The sequence below is a fragment of the Protopterus annectens genome, chromosome 4.part0 (assembly GCF_019279795.1).
Source record: "Protopterus annectens isolate FY-2018-M chromosome 4.part0, PAN1.0, whole genome shotgun sequence".
NCBI classification, from domain to species: Eukaryota; Metazoa; Chordata; order Ceratodontiformes; family Protopteridae; genus Protopterus; species Protopterus annectens.
Genome location: NC_056733.1, coordinates 776,821,689 through 776,838,526, shown reverse-complemented (window position 1 = coordinate 776,838,526; position 16,838 = coordinate 776,821,689). Strand labels below are relative to the sequence as shown.

At 42.7% G+C, this 16,838-nt stretch overlaps 1 protein-coding gene across 1 annotated transcript in view; it reads right to left on the bottom strand.

Moving 5' to 3' along the window:
- PI4KA (phosphatidylinositol 4-kinase alpha) overlaps positions 1-16,838 on the bottom strand; it is a gene marked incomplete at its 5' end in the record, with an annotated part of 2,160,482 nt that overhangs the window by 816,136 nt on the left and 1,327,508 nt on the right.

The following is a 16,838-nucleotide window of genomic DNA, read 5'->3' as shown; positions in this document are numbered from 1 at the left end:
TCCTGCAAAGGCATTCAGAAAAAAACAATGTTGTAGCAGCACAAATACCATCCCCAGATATATCTGTATGTGTGTGTGTGTGTGTGTGGTGTATATATATATATATATATATATATATATATATATATATATATATATATATATATATATATATATATATATATATATATATATATATAGGGGTCTACTTCAGTAGACCGACAGTACACAAGAACAACATTCACAACACCGAAACCGGAAGACCGACAACAGAAATAACCAACAGTACGAAATCCCAACGCTGAAAACACCGACATGTAAAACGAGCACGACTGTGTAAGTATGCGATAGTGACAGATGTTAGGGTGCAGGTAAGGTAAGTGTGCGATAGTGACGGACCTTAGGGTTAGGGTGCGGGTAAGGTAAGTGTGCGATAGTGATGGACGTTAGGGTTAGGGTGTGGGTAAGGTAAGTGTGCAATAGTGACGGACATTAGGGTTTGGGTTAAGGTTAGTGCATAGATAGCTGTGTATGTAAGGTTTAGTGTAGGTTTGTAAGTTTTTTGGTGTGCTTGTGTTGTGTGTGAGTTGTGAGTCGGTGTTATGGTGTTTGGTAATGTGGACTGTCAGTTTTGTGTGGTGTCGGTGTTTTGGCTGTCGGGTTTGTGGTGTGTCGGTGTAGGGGATCCAGATATAGATATAGATATAGATTTACTACTGTAACGTCGAGCGTGCCTTGTGTGACAATAACATGTGTGGGAGTCAGAATTCAGAAAAACAATTTGAAGAACATTGAAATGTCGACTCAAGAAGACCGACTGTATAACAGCAGTCGACTCATTGCAGTCGACCGGGAGAGTTACCCTTTTCCGCACTGTAGTGCAACCTCACACTTGTAATATATAAGTGGCAGGGGGTGTGGGGGCCGCTTGCTCCCCTGAAAAAACATTACTGTTAGCACTGTGCAGTACGGATTGGTCCGTATGTACTGCTGCTAAGAGGGCAACGGACTTCAGAAGTTGAATACGACTTCACCTGTATTGGTTTTTGGTATTTCAACCTACTTCATATTCTGAACAATGAACATGTAAACCAGATTTTTGAACGGTTTACTTCTGATGTTTTAATTGTAAACCATATATGTAGATTTGTTTGTGTGTATACATTCCTTTTTTCCTTTAACTCTTGCTACCCTCACTGTATATCATCAGCCCCCTCTCAATCAGCCCATTCATTGCCTTCACCAAGGATGAGGATCAATACAGACAAGCCAACATTCAACAGCCATCGAGGTGGTCTGAATGAAATATTTATGTTTTGAGACCTAATCCCCCCAAGCACCAGGGAGAGGAGGTGTAAAGGGCTGAATAAAAAAGCTGCCCCTCACTTCCCTAAGGAAAGAATAGATCTGTAAAATCTTACCATACCCATATTGTCCTTCACTTCTATGTTGCAGTATTCAAAACCCTTGGGTTATCCTCTGCTTAGCTACCCGAACGTTCGGCCAGTATACAAAGGCTTCTAGTCACTGCTAGGTACATGGGACATCTGACGTTGGCCGTGGAGACAGTGTGCTATAAAAGTGATGTCTACACGTACCTTTCATCAGAACTGAACGCCCCAGTCGGACCTTAGTCCCAGGATAGTTGTACAAGTCCTGTGTCATCCAAGAAGGGATTATTTACTTGGATATTATATATATATATATATATATATATATATATATATATATATATATATATATATATATATATATATATATATATATATATATATATATATATACACACACACACACATATAAATAAATATATACATATATATATATGGGTCTATATGACTTGGTCGACAGTTCATATGATAGACTGTTTATTTGGTCGACAGTTCATTTGATCGACAAGCATTTTAGGTGGGGGGCGAATGTGAGGGGCTGTGCCCCCCACCCCCCCTAACTATATATATCAACTCCAGGGTCACACAACATTGGGGAAGGGGGCAAATGCTTGTCGATCAAATGAACTGTAGACCAAATAGTCGATCATATGAACTGTCGACCAAGTCATATAGACCCATATATATATATATATATATATATATATATATATATATATATATATATATATATACACACACACACACACACACACACACACACACACACACAGAGGGTAGGAGTGAGGGATGGAATATTGCATCATGGAAAAGAAGAACATCTATGGTTATGGTAAGATTTTACACAACTATTCTGTCTCCGTCTATTCTCATGTTGCAGTATTCAAAACCCTTGGGTGAGTGCCAAAGCTCAAAGGGAAGAATAGAAGGGTGGTATGGCACTGTTTTTTAAGAAACCATGCAGGACTGCCCTAGCAAATCCTGCTCTAGACCTGGAGATGTGATCCAGTTTGAAGTGTTTGGTGAACGTATGGACAGATGTCCAGGTAGCTGCCTCTAGACTAGAAGCAGTTTCCAGATGAGGCCATGGCTCTAGTGGAGTGGGCTTTAATTTTTGAGGCAACATGTTTGCCATGGTAGGTGGAACAAAATTATATGGCCCTGGAAATCCAGGCAGAGATGGGTCTGTTTTATCACTGCTTTTCCCAGAGCTCTGGGATGAAAGGAAACCAACAAAAACCAACAATTTCTCTGATCTCCTAATGGACTTGGTCTTTTCAAGGTAGAATCTGAGTTGTCTGTGAACATCAAGGAAATGTAAGACTCTCTCACTGTCATTCTGGGGATGTAGAAAAAAGGTGGGAAGGTGAATACGTTGGTTCCGGAACAGCTCATTGACCACCTTGGGCATGACGTACGGGTTGGTCCTCAGAGTCACTCTATCCTTGTGGAAGAGGAGAAAAGGAGGGGTTGCCATGAGAGTCTGAAGCTCTGACAATCTTCTAGCTGATGTCGGGGCCACCAAGCACACAGTCTTCCAAGTGCAATGTTTCAGACAGGCTTTAAATGCTGGTTCAAAAGGGGCAACAGTGAACTTCTCTTAAGATGTAATTCAGGTCCCATGGAGGTGGAACTGGCCTCCTGCGGGTCCTGGGGTGTAGTACTCCCTTAAGAAATAACTTTACTGGGAGTTGGAAGGCAAGAGGAGGGTCAAGAGGCAGACAAGCCGAAACAGCAGCTAGGTGGCCCTTAGAAGAATATGCCAATCCTGCTTGCAACAATTCACACAGATAGGACAGATAGATAGCGGGACCTCACACTGAAATGGGTCAAGCTGTCTTTGTAGACACCAAATGGAGAATTGTTTCCATTTAGACATATAAGCTCTCCTAGTATTGGGTTTCCTGGCCTCCTGCAGGACTTTAAGCATGTCCTCGGTGTAAAGGTGTCTGAAAGGGATCAAAATTCTTTCTCCCACAGAGTTAGATTCAGAGATTCCAGGTGGGGATGGATTAGGGATCCCTTGCCCTGTGTGAGAAGGTCCACTCTGTGAGGTAACTTGTGATGACTGCCCTTGGCTAAATGCAGGAGGAGGAGGAACCAATGCTGTCTTGGCCAAAAGTGAGTCACCAACAAGATTTTTGGTTTGTCCTGCTGGATTTTCGGTAGTACTTTTTGTAGAAGTGGGAAGGGGGGAATGCACAGAGAAACATCCCCTTCCATGAGACAGAGAAGGCATCTGTTGCCCTTGCTAGGGGGCTGGGTACCCTGGTACAAAAGAGTGGAAACTGTCTGTTCAGAGGGGAGGCAAACAGATCTATTTGTGGGGTACCCCACTTGTAGACTATGTCCAGGAACACATCCCTGTGTAGCATCCATTCATGGGATTGTGACAAGGACCTGCTCAAGGTGTCTGGTTGACTGTCCTGACCTGAATGAATGGAGACTGCCTGCAGAGTGACTCCATGCTGGCCCACCAGTTCCTACGCTTGGAGTGCAAGTCTGCACAGCAAGTAAAATTTTGTTCCCCCTGTTTGTTCACATAACAGAGAAATGTAGTGTTGCCTGTGAACAACTTCAGAGGGCCTTGCTTCAGGGTGTGTTGGAAGGCCCTCAAGGCAAATACAATTGCTCTTATTTCTCTGATGTTGATGTGCTCCCGCCTGAAGGTGCCTGTCTAGGTGCCTTGCACCTTCAAGCTGTCCAAACCAGCTCTCCAGCCCAGATCCAAGGCATCTGTGTACATCTCCTGGACTGGTGGGAGAGGTTGTAAAGGAAGTCCTGGGTTGAGGGAGACTTGGTCCAACCACCAAAGGATCTCATTCCTTAGGCATGGAAGGAAGGGAGTGTGGAGTCCATGTGGGCTTTGGTTACCACTGAAGTTCTCATGTGGAGTCTTGCCAATAGCAACATGGGTATAGTGGAAGCCATATGACCCAGGAGTCTTAGATATTGTGTCGCTGTCATAGCAGTGGTGTGGGGGACAGACAGCGCATATAGCTTCAGGTTTTCCACCTTTTGAGGTGGAAGGAGCGTCTTCATAACATCTGTCCTTATTCTGCACCCCAGGAAAACTTGGTTCTAGGAGGGGGTTTAGATTGGACTTGGGTAAGCAATGTTGAAACCCAGTGACTGTAGGACAGAAATGACTTTGTGGAGTTGGGGGTGAAGGCGACTGAAGCAGTCTGTCTGGATTAGAAGGCCATGCTGGAATGGAAAGATTTGAATCAACTGTACCCTGCAATAGGCTATTACAGGAGCCAGGTGAATACCCTTGGAGAAGTAGGCAGTCCAAAGGGCAAGGCAGAGAACTGAAAATGTGAGGAACCCACAGAAAATCGTAAATATTTCTTGTAGCTGGGTCTTACAGAGATACGTAGATATGCATCCTTTACGTTCAATGAGGTGAGAAATGCCTGAGGCATTAGCAGTGGTAAGAGAGTCTGTACAGTAAGCAGGCAGAAAGTGGGTACTTGTAGGAAAAGGTTGAGGTGGGAGAGATCCAGGATAGGCCTCCATGGGCCATCTTTCCTTGGGACTAAGAAAAGTCTGGAATAAAAGCCCTTCTCTTTTCTGACAAAGGGACAGGCTGGAGAGTCCCTTGAGAAAGGAGGCTGTCTAAGACTGTCTGGAAAAGGCATAGCTGGTCTTTGGGTGGCTGCAGGATGCCTCTTAAGAAGGGAGGAGGGATCCAGGTAATGAAATAACCCTTTTCTATAACAAACAAGACCCACCTGTCTGAGGTAATGCTTTGCCAGACTGGAAGGCAGTGAGAGTCTCTTAGGGATAAGAGAATGAAATCTGGAGGGGGAGGGGGTGCGAAGGTAGGTAGTAACAGACTACCTGCCCTTTCCTGAAACTGAAGTTTCTGATCTGGGGTCTGAGTAGGCCTGAAAGGAGGCTGCTGCTTCCTGGTGCTCTTTTTGCTCCTAGAATAAAGGGTGGGAGCAGAATGTTTCCTATTGAACTGAGTCTTTGTGGGATAATTCCTATGAAATTTAGGGATTGCAGAGATGAACAAATGTTTTAGGTCTTGTAATTCCTTTCTCTTTTGCTGGAGGGTTTTAAAGAGCTCTGCCACTTTAGCCCCAAAAGGGCAGAATTGTCCAAGGGTGCATCTAGAAGTTTAGCCCTTATATCATCAGGTAAGGGTTGTGGTCTTTGCCATGAATACCTTCTAAGGATAGAGGCAGAGGCTGCAGATCTGGCCGAGGCTTCTGCAGCATCATAGCTGCCTCTGACTGAATGTCTTACTTGAGAAGACAAGGCTACAAATTTGAGCCTTAGAAAGCGAATCTGGTAGATCAGCCAAAAGTTTGGAAACTCAAGTCAAAAGGTCCAGGGCATACTTAGATGTGTGTGTCTGGTAATTAATGACCCTAAAGCCCAAAGTGGCAGAACTGTATACTTTTTGCCAATGTGTTCCATGGCCTTACTGTCCTTATCTGTGGGAAGGACAGTGGTGGAGGGAAGTAGTCTGGATGGTTTGTCTGCAGAGACTGAGACAGTGCCACGGTCTGTAAATGGACATGTTATTAGAAGTTTGGCTTCATCAGGGACCTTACAAAACCTGTTATGCCTTCAAGGGGCAGATGGTTGGGAATCAGGGTTCAAGGAGGCTGCATTGAAGATGTCCAGAAAGGCTGGCAAGACCAGAGGGATGGCAGAATTTGAAGGAGTGTCCATCTGTAAGTGCTTTGTAATATATCTCTTTTGAATCTCATACATTTCAGAGGAATCCTACTGAAAAAAATTCTCTCATTTTAGAGATGGTTTACCAAAGGTGAGGTCCTCTCCTGAAGAGTCAGTCTCAGCAGAGTCTTCCTCTGGGGAAGCGTACCCCAGAGGGGAAAGCATTAGGGAGGTATAAGAAAGGGAGTCCTCTGAAGAAAAGTCTGAAGAATCTTCCACTTCGGGAGGCAGGGCATCTTCAGCCTGAGGCCTAGAACTAATAAGTGGAGGGGCAACCGGAGGGGAAGTAGGCACAGAAGGCCTAAGGGCCATGAAGGCATTAAATAAGCTCTGGGAGAAAGCTTGCCAATCAGGTAGCCTTTCTGGAGAGGAAGTGACATGTTTTGTCTTTTTTCTTTTTAAAGAAAGGCTACACCTGGAGGGCATAGGGCCTAAGGAGGGCCTCAGTTCTGACTGTTCTGAAGCAGTGGAAGGACTCGTCGGGACATACGTTGCGAGCCAGGGTTCCCCCTCGTTGTCAGTGCCAGACATCTGCAAAACCCTCCACAGATGTGCTTTCCACCCTAGGTTCTGCGGCCTTCCAAATGGTACCCGCTATACCTAACTCGGAAGTTTCTGTAGGTTCCTCCAAATGAAAGCTGGCCACAGGAGGAACGTCGAGTGCAGGAGGTGCAGCAGTAATTTCAGGCCTGGAGACTTTGGCCTTCTTTTTTTGGTGACTTTACGGTCTGACCGGACAGCCCTTCCATTTCCAGAGCCAGACATTTAAGACAATGGTTTTCTAAATAAATATTTAGGTGTGCAGATGGTTGCAGAATATCTTAGGAGAGAAGGCCTGACAAATCATGCAGGTTTTGTGGTCGTGACCATGACACAAAAGGCAGAGGTCATGGATATCCTTATGGGCGATCTGACGTCCGCAACTGCACTTTCCTTTCCAGGATGACATGAACCTGAACAGGCATGAAGTGACCAAAAAGAGAATACAAAAAATGGCCCCAAAAGGGTACTTATCTTTAAATGTGAAGATCCGACAACAGGGATGGCAGGAAGAGCTGATGTTCAACTAGCAGCAGAGAAATTCAGAGGAAAAGTATGTATAGACATCACTTTTATGGCCCATGCTCCCTATGGCAAATGTCAGATGTCCCACGTATGTAGCAGTGACTAGAAGCTTTTGTATACTGGTGGGGCATTTGGGTAGCTAAGCAGAGAATAACCCAAGGGTTTTGAATACTGCAATATGAGAACAGGAGGACATGATTCCCTTCAAGCAGTCATGCACCTGATGATGGTTTCCATGGTCTCCTCCAAGGAAGTCGCACCACACAGTGTATCCATGAGTATCTTCCCCACTTCCCTAAAACATGCAAGTGGGTCACACCCTTTCAATCCTTCCCATCCCTGACTAGCTCCTCCAGTGCCTGAACCTGTAAACTGAATCCTTGTCACCTGAGTCACACTCAGAGATCCAACCGTCTGCACCGCACAGTCAGGCCACAGAAGTCTTTTTAAAGAATGCTTGTACCATGTAATGCCCTAGACATGTGTGGTGTAGGCACAGTAGGTAAGACCTTCCTGTACTTTACACAATAAAAGTAAATACTTTCCAAAATCCAAATGGACACAATGAATTTTGACTCAAATGGTTACCAGCATAACCACCAAACAACTGATTATCTTTTATGTTTGATTTTGCCAATATAAAATCCTAATTGCCTATAAATATCCATGCAATGCAAAATGTACTTCTCTCTAGTGGGGTACTGTAGAAAAAAAGATGGGTGGACCAACTGACTGACTCAGATTCAGTGGCAACTTTAAGCATTAAAGTAGGATTTGAGTGCAAGATCACCTGATCCTTGTGAGAGAAAAAAACAGACGTGGTGGAGTAAAACACAAAACTTGAAGCTCTACAACTATTTTTGCTGAGGTTATGACAAACAAAAAGAGCTTTCCAAGATACACATCAGCTCTAGGAACTGGCTTAAATGGAGGTAATTCCTTTTCCAACATGAAATATAAATTCTAAAGGGGAAATGAGTCACTGAAGGAAGGTCTGCTATGGAACACATACATAAGGAATGCCTTATAAACTTCTATGGAGGCAGGCAAAGAACAGTAGAATCCCTGAGAAAAACACAAATAGCTGAAAGATGTACACTGAAAGAACAACTTAGGTCTGTGCAAACAAAAACACACAGATAATTCAAGGTGCTGAACCAGGATCCTATCCCTTTGGAGGTAACTCACACAGCAAAGCAGGTCTATTTACTTTTCTAAAATTGTCTTGTACTAAGTGTTTGGGAACAATTTGAACAACCTTAAGCAGGGATATACTGTTCTTGGCCATCAATGAAAGTGGAGTAACCATGCAGTTAAATGGAGGAAGAGTAGGTCCAGGTGAGGCTGCTTGACAGGTAAAGCAACAGGGTTCTGGACAGTTTCAGTCAAACAGGCAGCTCTGGAGGGTACCACTATAGCACTGTGAACCACACTTGTCAAGTACAGAATAGGGCTCTAAAATAACTTTTCACTTACCCTGTGTAGTTTTCTGAATGAGCCTGGACATAAAGAGAAATGAGGGAAGCAAAGGACAGTTCTGGGGTCATTGCTGGATCACCTCCCAAGAAGGATGATCATGGAGTAAAATGTGCATATTGTGTAGGTCAAGGATACTAACTGGCCACAGCAAGGCTTCCTACACTAAAGCAATAGGTCACATACAACTGAAAAGCCAAAGAATCGCTTGCTCAACAACAGCAAGCTTCAGCTGAGATGGTCTACAATGGTACTGGCTTCCTCGAAAATATAAGCGGTTACAAGAAAATTATTTCTCAAGACAACCTATTCAAATATCCATCATGGCCTCTCAACACAAAGGGTATATATGAATCAATTTTGCACTGCTCATTTATATCCCAAACCACAGCCATATTGCTGGAGTGAATGGTAAATGTATCTCAATGAAAGGCGTCCTGAAATACCTGTAAAGTGAGAAGGACTGCCCTCATCTCAAGAATGTCAATGTGCAACTGGCCACCAACTGTGAAAAACACTCTGAATCACCTACTCTAAGCAATGCATCTCCCACCATAGGGCTGAGGTATCTGTGGTGACGGTCATAAGGAATGCAGGAAGAAGGAAGTGACTGCCCAGAGTAGGTTGTCTGTACATAACAGCCAAAAATGTTCACATTTTTTCACACCACTACTGCCACTGACATCAGGCTTCTCTCACAGTCAGCTCCCCAATATCCTCATCATCAGAGACTCTCACATCCAAGTTTCACCCACAATGGGGGAAGGTCTCCCTGCCATGACAGCTCCATCTTATGAGAGTGGGTTTGAAGGGTTCAATCTTCAATGCACCTCTCTGTGTCACAGGGCAGTCATCATACTGCAGCTTGGTAGTGATTTTTTTTTCACTTAGCTACCCCCAATGATGTGCTCAGCTAATGTCACCCAGGTGCATGTGCAACAATGTTGTGAGGGGAATGTCACCACCTCTGTGGTGATTTGCCCCTCTTTGTCCAGCCACCTACTGCAGCACCAGGTCTCTTGGCAGAGCTCTGGTAGTTCCACTTGGGCTCATACTCTGGGAGATGGCACCAGCACACATCTTGTCAGTTCCTCCTCCCCACCCCAAACCAGCTTCAACCACCACCCAAGCCACTAATCAAAGCTGGGCCACCTGTGTGTTGTAGTCAGGGCTTTATTCCTCTGTGCCAATGCTGCTGGCTTAATTACAACAGAAAAGGGTTTTGCAAACTCTGGAAATCCTTTTTTGATGCAACAAAATATCTGTGTATTGGCATCACTGTGTCTCTGGAGTACACTGCAGAACTCTCATGTGAAACCTAGCAAGAGGGACCAGGAAAACAGTTGCTTGCACGAAACTATATTTTTGAGGTAAAGGGATGCATGAACTAAACTGAACTGAAGAATCTGACTGACTGTATTCTGAACTGGAATCATCTTTTCTGAAGGTAAACTGATCATGACATTAGTGCACAACTGATAAACATGAGGCATCGTAATGGCTGCATCTGTGACTTTACAGTTTTCATGGTTATGCCCAAGGATTGAACAATTTAAGTAAAACTCTTGTGCTGACACAAAATTTTATAACATCAGAGCAGCTAGGAAATGGTGTCTGAGGTAAGAAGGCACCTTGACACCCTGTAGCTTCTGATTCACCAGGACTGCAGTCATGCATTTGGCTAACACATCCTAAGGGCTGAGAAGTCTAAATGGAAGTGTCCAAAACTGACAGTGACTCTCTACTACCCAGAGCCCAGAATCTTCTAGACTCCTCTGTAGTACTGTCAGTACTGACTGATCAACTCCAATCAATGCTGAAAGGTCAAACTGGATCCAAGGTTGGCACCAAGCCTCTCAGGACTGTTAGCTCATACACCAATGAAATAGCATTCAAAATGGTGCAGAAGTCAACCTAGACTCTGAGACCTGGGACCACAGTAAAGATGGCTCCTGAGCAAATCAACCAAAACCAGATGAAGTAAAAACAGCCCCACAAGCAAAAGATAAACACAAAGCCTTCTTTAACTATGTTAGAAACCTCAGAAACAATGCACAGCACCGAACAGATCTACTAGTAAATAACATGTATTTGGATCCAGAGGACATAGCCAATCTACTAGCAGATAAATACAGTTCTAACTTCATCTCTCCCTCTCTCCCCTCCTATATTCCCAATTCACATTCCCACAACTGCATCTCCCTTCACATCTACCATGGACAAGTCATCAAGACTTCCGGGATGGTGTCTGCCTTGTAAGCCAAGTCAAAAAGCAGCTCCTGCTCTCATACAGGAAAATGACATACAACTCAATTAAAATCCACTTTTTATACTGAAAAAAAAAACAAAAAGGGACAGACTGGCACTATAAAGTAATTTCAAGAAGAAAGGCTCCAAGAAGGTAAAGAAAACAAAACCCATTTTGACAAAAATATAGCTGCTATATGGGAATAGATTGAAAGGAATAGACAGCACAGTGAGTGGTCGTGGGATCCTCAAAGGACTTGCACATGGAGCTTTATGCCAAAATGAACACAACATTAAGAGAGGTGATGCTAATAAATGAAGTTCTAAGGGATTATATAAAAATAAAAAAAACAGATAAGAGGAAAGATGAAGTGGAAGCAGCTTTATCCAGTCAGCCAGACCATATTACAGCACTTTTATGGACAAGTGAGGAGCATAAGGATAAGACCACCACCATTATTACCTTCCAGGAAGATACTGCAGATAAACTGATCAAAATGGAGGAGAGGGAGAGGAGAGAAAACTTTAGATTTGTGGGAATATCTGAAGCAATGGAAGAAAAGAAATGTAAACCCATCTTGATTCACAAGCATAGCATATGTACAGAACTTCTCAAGAAGATCTCTTACTCAATCTGATGCACAGGGTTTATGCACCAAGGTCAAGAGAGCAAAGGTACCAGGAGGCCAATAATAGTTAAAGAGCAGATCTATTCTTTGAAGGAGCAGATATGGTCAGAATTACAGTACAGAGAGGAAAAACTGTTAACTGGAAGCAAAAGAGTATTTGTAGACAATGATTATTCATTGGCCACAAGACTGTGAAGGACGACATTTAGGCCACTGTTTAAAGAGCTGAAACTAGTACAACTAAAATTTTATTTACAGTATCCTGTGACCTTCCCAACACGTGTTAAAACCTTTCTGGATCCTGAAATGGCCAGAGCTGAGATGGAAAAGTTTACAGAATTTAGAGAAATAGTGGGGAAAGGAGACCAACAAGGAAGAGAGAGAAGCCTGTCAGAACATCCTAAGAAGGTGCCAAGAGAAAGATGGCCTGTGAAACTCTTCCTGATGTTTAAACTACAAATGGAAGACAGGAAGAGGGCAATGACTTGTAATACCCAATAACTTGGGGAAGAAGTACAGAAGGACTGATCAAGGCAGTAAGAATTACTGGAACAGCAGCAGCAACCAGAAGTGGAAAGCAATTGAAAAGCATCATGTAGTGCTTTGGAGACAGTATAATTGGAAATCATTAGTGAACAGTAGAGATGCATCTGTAATGGATTATTAATCTACCCCAACATACTAACATAACTTATGCTAAGTGCAGTAGGGAATTGGGCACTGGGAATCTGCCTGTTTGTAGTTATTGGTTAATTACATTTATTACTGGACACATACTATAGTAGAACTTCAGATAATGCAAGGAGAAGGGGAGGACATCACTAGGAAGAAAAGGAGAAGGACAAAACTATCTGAATAAATGCAGAGGCTGCCAAATGTTGCAAAAGGTGCACAAAATGCTAAAAGACACAATGAAATTTATCTTTATTTTCATTTGATCTTCTTATTTTAGTAGTGATTTTTTAACAGACATTACTTGGTAGAAATTGATCCAAAGGACAATGTATCATTAGGGTATAGGAAATAAGGAGGACTAATCAAAATAAATGCCTTTCTTATGATTTACATGGATATATTCAGCTGGTAAGATCATATGAATCACTGAAATTGTGCAACATATGGTGGTAAAGACTGTTTGCTGACTGTAAATCTGTGCAAGAAGGGTGGATGGTTAATAACTTGCTGTGGGAGGAGAAGAAAGAGATCGTGAAGGAACTGGATTTACTTTTTGGCAAGACAAGACACAATGTCCAAGCCCATGCTCACAGCATTTAATAACATAGTAGTGGGGGAGGAGAAACATTTTATACACAGTTTTGTTGTTTGCATCATTTGATGTGGGAAAATGGTTATGTGCTGCCTTTTTTTTTTTTTTATCTAAAAAAATAAATAGTGTGGGTATATTAATAGCGTTGAATGTGGATGGGATAATGCAAGTAATTCTGACAGACATATGTGCACAAAAAATATAGGGTATTAGATCAAAGCAGTGCTCTTAATGGATGACTCAAACTTAGCTTGACAATTTGGAAGTCAACAGTTTAGCGGAACGGAAAAAGGAAAAGAGAATCATGTAGTTACTATATATCATTAGATCTTACATGTCTTGTTGCAAGAAATGCTCTTGCACAAAGAAAAATAGTTGGAAATGATTAACAAAGACTTCAGAGAAGGATATGGAGTGGAAGCTGTGGAGGTCAGGAAAACAGAAATATTGACATTAATAAACAAACATACATCTCTCAATGTAGAACAGGTTAAAAAAGATACATGGAAGATTTTTTCTGACCCGCGTGGACTGGATGGACAGATGTATTATTATATAGAATTTTTGTCTACCACCCCCAACTGATGGTGGGGAAAGTAATTCATATAATGCAACAAGTAGAATTTATGAAAGGTATCACACTTAAGCGGGAGACTGAAATCTGGTTACAGTTAGGATGGATGTCTTGGTGGCCCAAGGAGGGATACAATTCTTAAAACTGGTAGGGTTTTTGGTAAGTTAATGAAGAGGGGTGGGACAGCTAGTAGAGGCAAGGGAGGCAACATACAAATCTCACCAATATGGTGCTAAAGCCAGACTAGATAGGTGGTATGTCACTAAGGAGCATGAGGAGATGTTGAAAAAGGTGACCACTTATCCAATTGTAAAGCCAGACCATCCAAAAACAATGTTAGAATCGTCTTACCCCTGGATTGATACAGCAGCCAAACAGAGGTGGGTAAACATGAAATGGGTAGCCAGTGATGAAAAGAAGGACAAGATAAGGAATTCTCAGGAGAATCAGAGCTGGAGCTGAAAAAACAGCATTTAATGTAAGGTCAGGAATGGGAAAGGCTAAGAGGAACTGCAGAAGAAAATTAGGGGTTCAGAGAAACAATGGTGGTAAAGGAATAGAAGTAATAAATGCCAGACTGGAAAGGTTAAAAGACTTGCAAGCCTCTGGCGATTTTCTACGGGAAGAAGTGGAACTAGGATTAAGGGAGTTGGAAGGAAAATATAGAAATTACGTTAATGAGGAGCCACATCACCTTGCAAACACTCTTCTTTGACAATTCACTTAGATATTAGAAGGTATATGCAGTTTGTCTAAGGCACAGGAAGGAGGAGAGAATTACCTTAGGTGCCCAAAAACAAATAGAATAACTAAATGACCACTAGAAATCATGGATATTCTGTGGGATTATGAGTTGTATGAGGAAAGAAGGGAAGGGAACACTTTTATAGAGGGTTGGATCTTCCAAAGGTGACAGTGTAGAAAAAAAAAGAAGTTATGTCTTACCATAACATTCCATCTGTGTTGTTGATCTTCACTTATCCTTGACTGTGGGCTCAGTTCTGAGCTTCAGAACTGATTCAGCTGTTATTCCAACCCATGCCTTCCAAAAACTCTTAAGCTAAGATCTACCCTTAATGCTCCTCACAAGAGTACCTCAGATAGGCTTTGCAAACAATAGCGACAGACAAGAATAACAGATCAGAGGCCACATCTGTAACTTTACCATGAAAGCCAATCATTGGGGAGATCCAATCCACCAAGAGAACTAAAGGCAGGGGGAAGGAGAGGGGGAGTGTCAATGATAAGTGAAGATCGACAACACAGATGGAATGTTATGGTAAGACATAACTTCTTTATCTGATGGCATCAATCTTCACCTAATCCTTGACTGTGGGGGACAGTCCCTAGCTACCTGAACTTTGGGAAATTTCACAGAGGAATATTCCTGGGCACCATTCAGCTGAATGACGCATGTCCCCTAGAGACCAGATCCGATTTGTAATGCATAATAAATGTATGAGGAGATGCCCATGTTGCCACTGCACAAATTTCATCCAGGGAAGCTCTGGCATGAAAAACTTCAGAAGCTGCTATTGTTCTAGTTGAATGGGCTTTTACAGGTCTTGGCAGATGCATTCCCTTTTTGTTATAAACAAAGGTGTTACAGTCTTCTAAGCCACTTAGCTAGAGTAACTTTAGAAACTGGATGCCCCAAAGTGACTGAAGAAAAGGAAATAAACGGCTGATAAGATTTTCTCATTTTCTTTGTTCTGTGAAGATAGAAATATAATTGTCTGTGCACATCTAAGTAAGTGCAGACAGTACTCCCCTTTATTCAAGAAGTTGGGTAAAAAGACTGGGACTGTATAGATAAATATTTGTCAGACAACCTTTGGTATTGAGAAGGGATTTTCCCGCAGGGAGACCCTGTCCTTATGAAAGATTAGATAGGGAAGTTTGCAGGATAAGGCCTGTATTTCAGATATTCTTCTCGCAGAAGTAATAGCTATCAAGAACAACGTTTTCCAGGACAAAAACATCAAGTCACAACTTGCAGAAGGTTCAAAGGGATAATAAATAAGAGACTGAAGTATCAGCTTCAATTCCCACGGTGCAGAGGGTTCTTTCAAAGGAGGTCTGAGCATTAAGGATCTTTTCAAAAAAGCTTTGCAAAGTTTATGGGACATAAGGGATGAACCATTTAAACCAGAGTTGAGGGGAGGGCCACTACACAAATTCTTAATGCATCTGCGGGCCACCTTAAAACATAGTAAGTTGTCAAGAGTTAACAATAGGTACAGGCAGGGTTGCCAGATTTCTGATGGACCAGGTATGTATGCCGGTATACGAGTCAATCAAAACAATCGCACAGCGGACCCTCTTTTGTTCAGTGCGGAACATCAGGCAGTTCTACATTAAACAGAAGTAGCTCTGTTTTGCTATTTTCTTTGATTGGCTCATATACAGGCATATGGGCCAATAAAAAAAAGTGGAGGCTGTTTCACCCAGATTTTAACAGGCAGTGCGGGACTCGGAATTGGGCTGCTGATCCCAGGAGAGTCCCATTCAAATAGGGACGTCTGACAACCCTGGGTACAGGTGACTGGCATTTTTACTTAAGACAGCATTCATGAAATTGCCTGTTTTCTACATCAACATTGCATTTAACTTTATTCTGGCTTGCAGCCATGACTTATTACAAACTCTTGCAGAAAGTTACTACTGTTTACAAACTATACATTATAAACAAGAAAGAATAGTTACTTCTACAGCTGAAATTAGAGGTGTGTGCAACTGCAGTCAATTAGGTAAGTAAGCATGTGCTGGAAAGTTTGCATGCCTGGAGTAAGGCATAGTATTTTTTCACTTTTTTAAAGATTTTTTGGTTACTGTGCGGGGCCGGATGGTGTTGAGTGGAGGGCTGGATTTGTGCCCCAGGCCAGAAGTTGAGCACCACTGATTTAAACCAATATGAAAATTTAGAGATCACAGCAACATGCACTCGAATATTAGAGGCAGATGCTCCTGCTGAAAGAGTAAGTTAAAAATTCCAGAACTTTATCAATAGGCACAGAATATGGGTCATGATTTAGCCACTTGTTAAGCTACAATTTTCTTGTTGTAGGTTTGTGGTGGGCTAGAAAGATGCGTTGGACTGGGGATCATGGAAACTGGAGAAACCCACAGTGAGCTTGAGATGCCAAAGATTCGGATGAACCAGGCCCTCAGGGTGGGACAACAGTTCCAGAATTGGGTCCAGTATCCAGGGTATCTGAAGTAGATGAGGCCAAAGGAAGGGAACCAGACCTGTCCAGGTCAGAATGGGGCGATGAGAATTAATCTGTTCTTCAACCTGTTGGCTTTCATTAGAAACTGGCATATTACAGGAATCAGGGGAAAGGCATACAATAGACAGGGGGGATACTGTAACCTCTGGTTGTAATCCTCTGCACCCAATTGTCAGTAGTTATCCTTAGCCAGGCAGATTGGTGCAGGGCTAACTGCCCCCACACACTGCCTCCAGAGGAAGGCTATCAGGCCTCCTTTCAGGAACGCTGATAAGAATTACCAGGGAA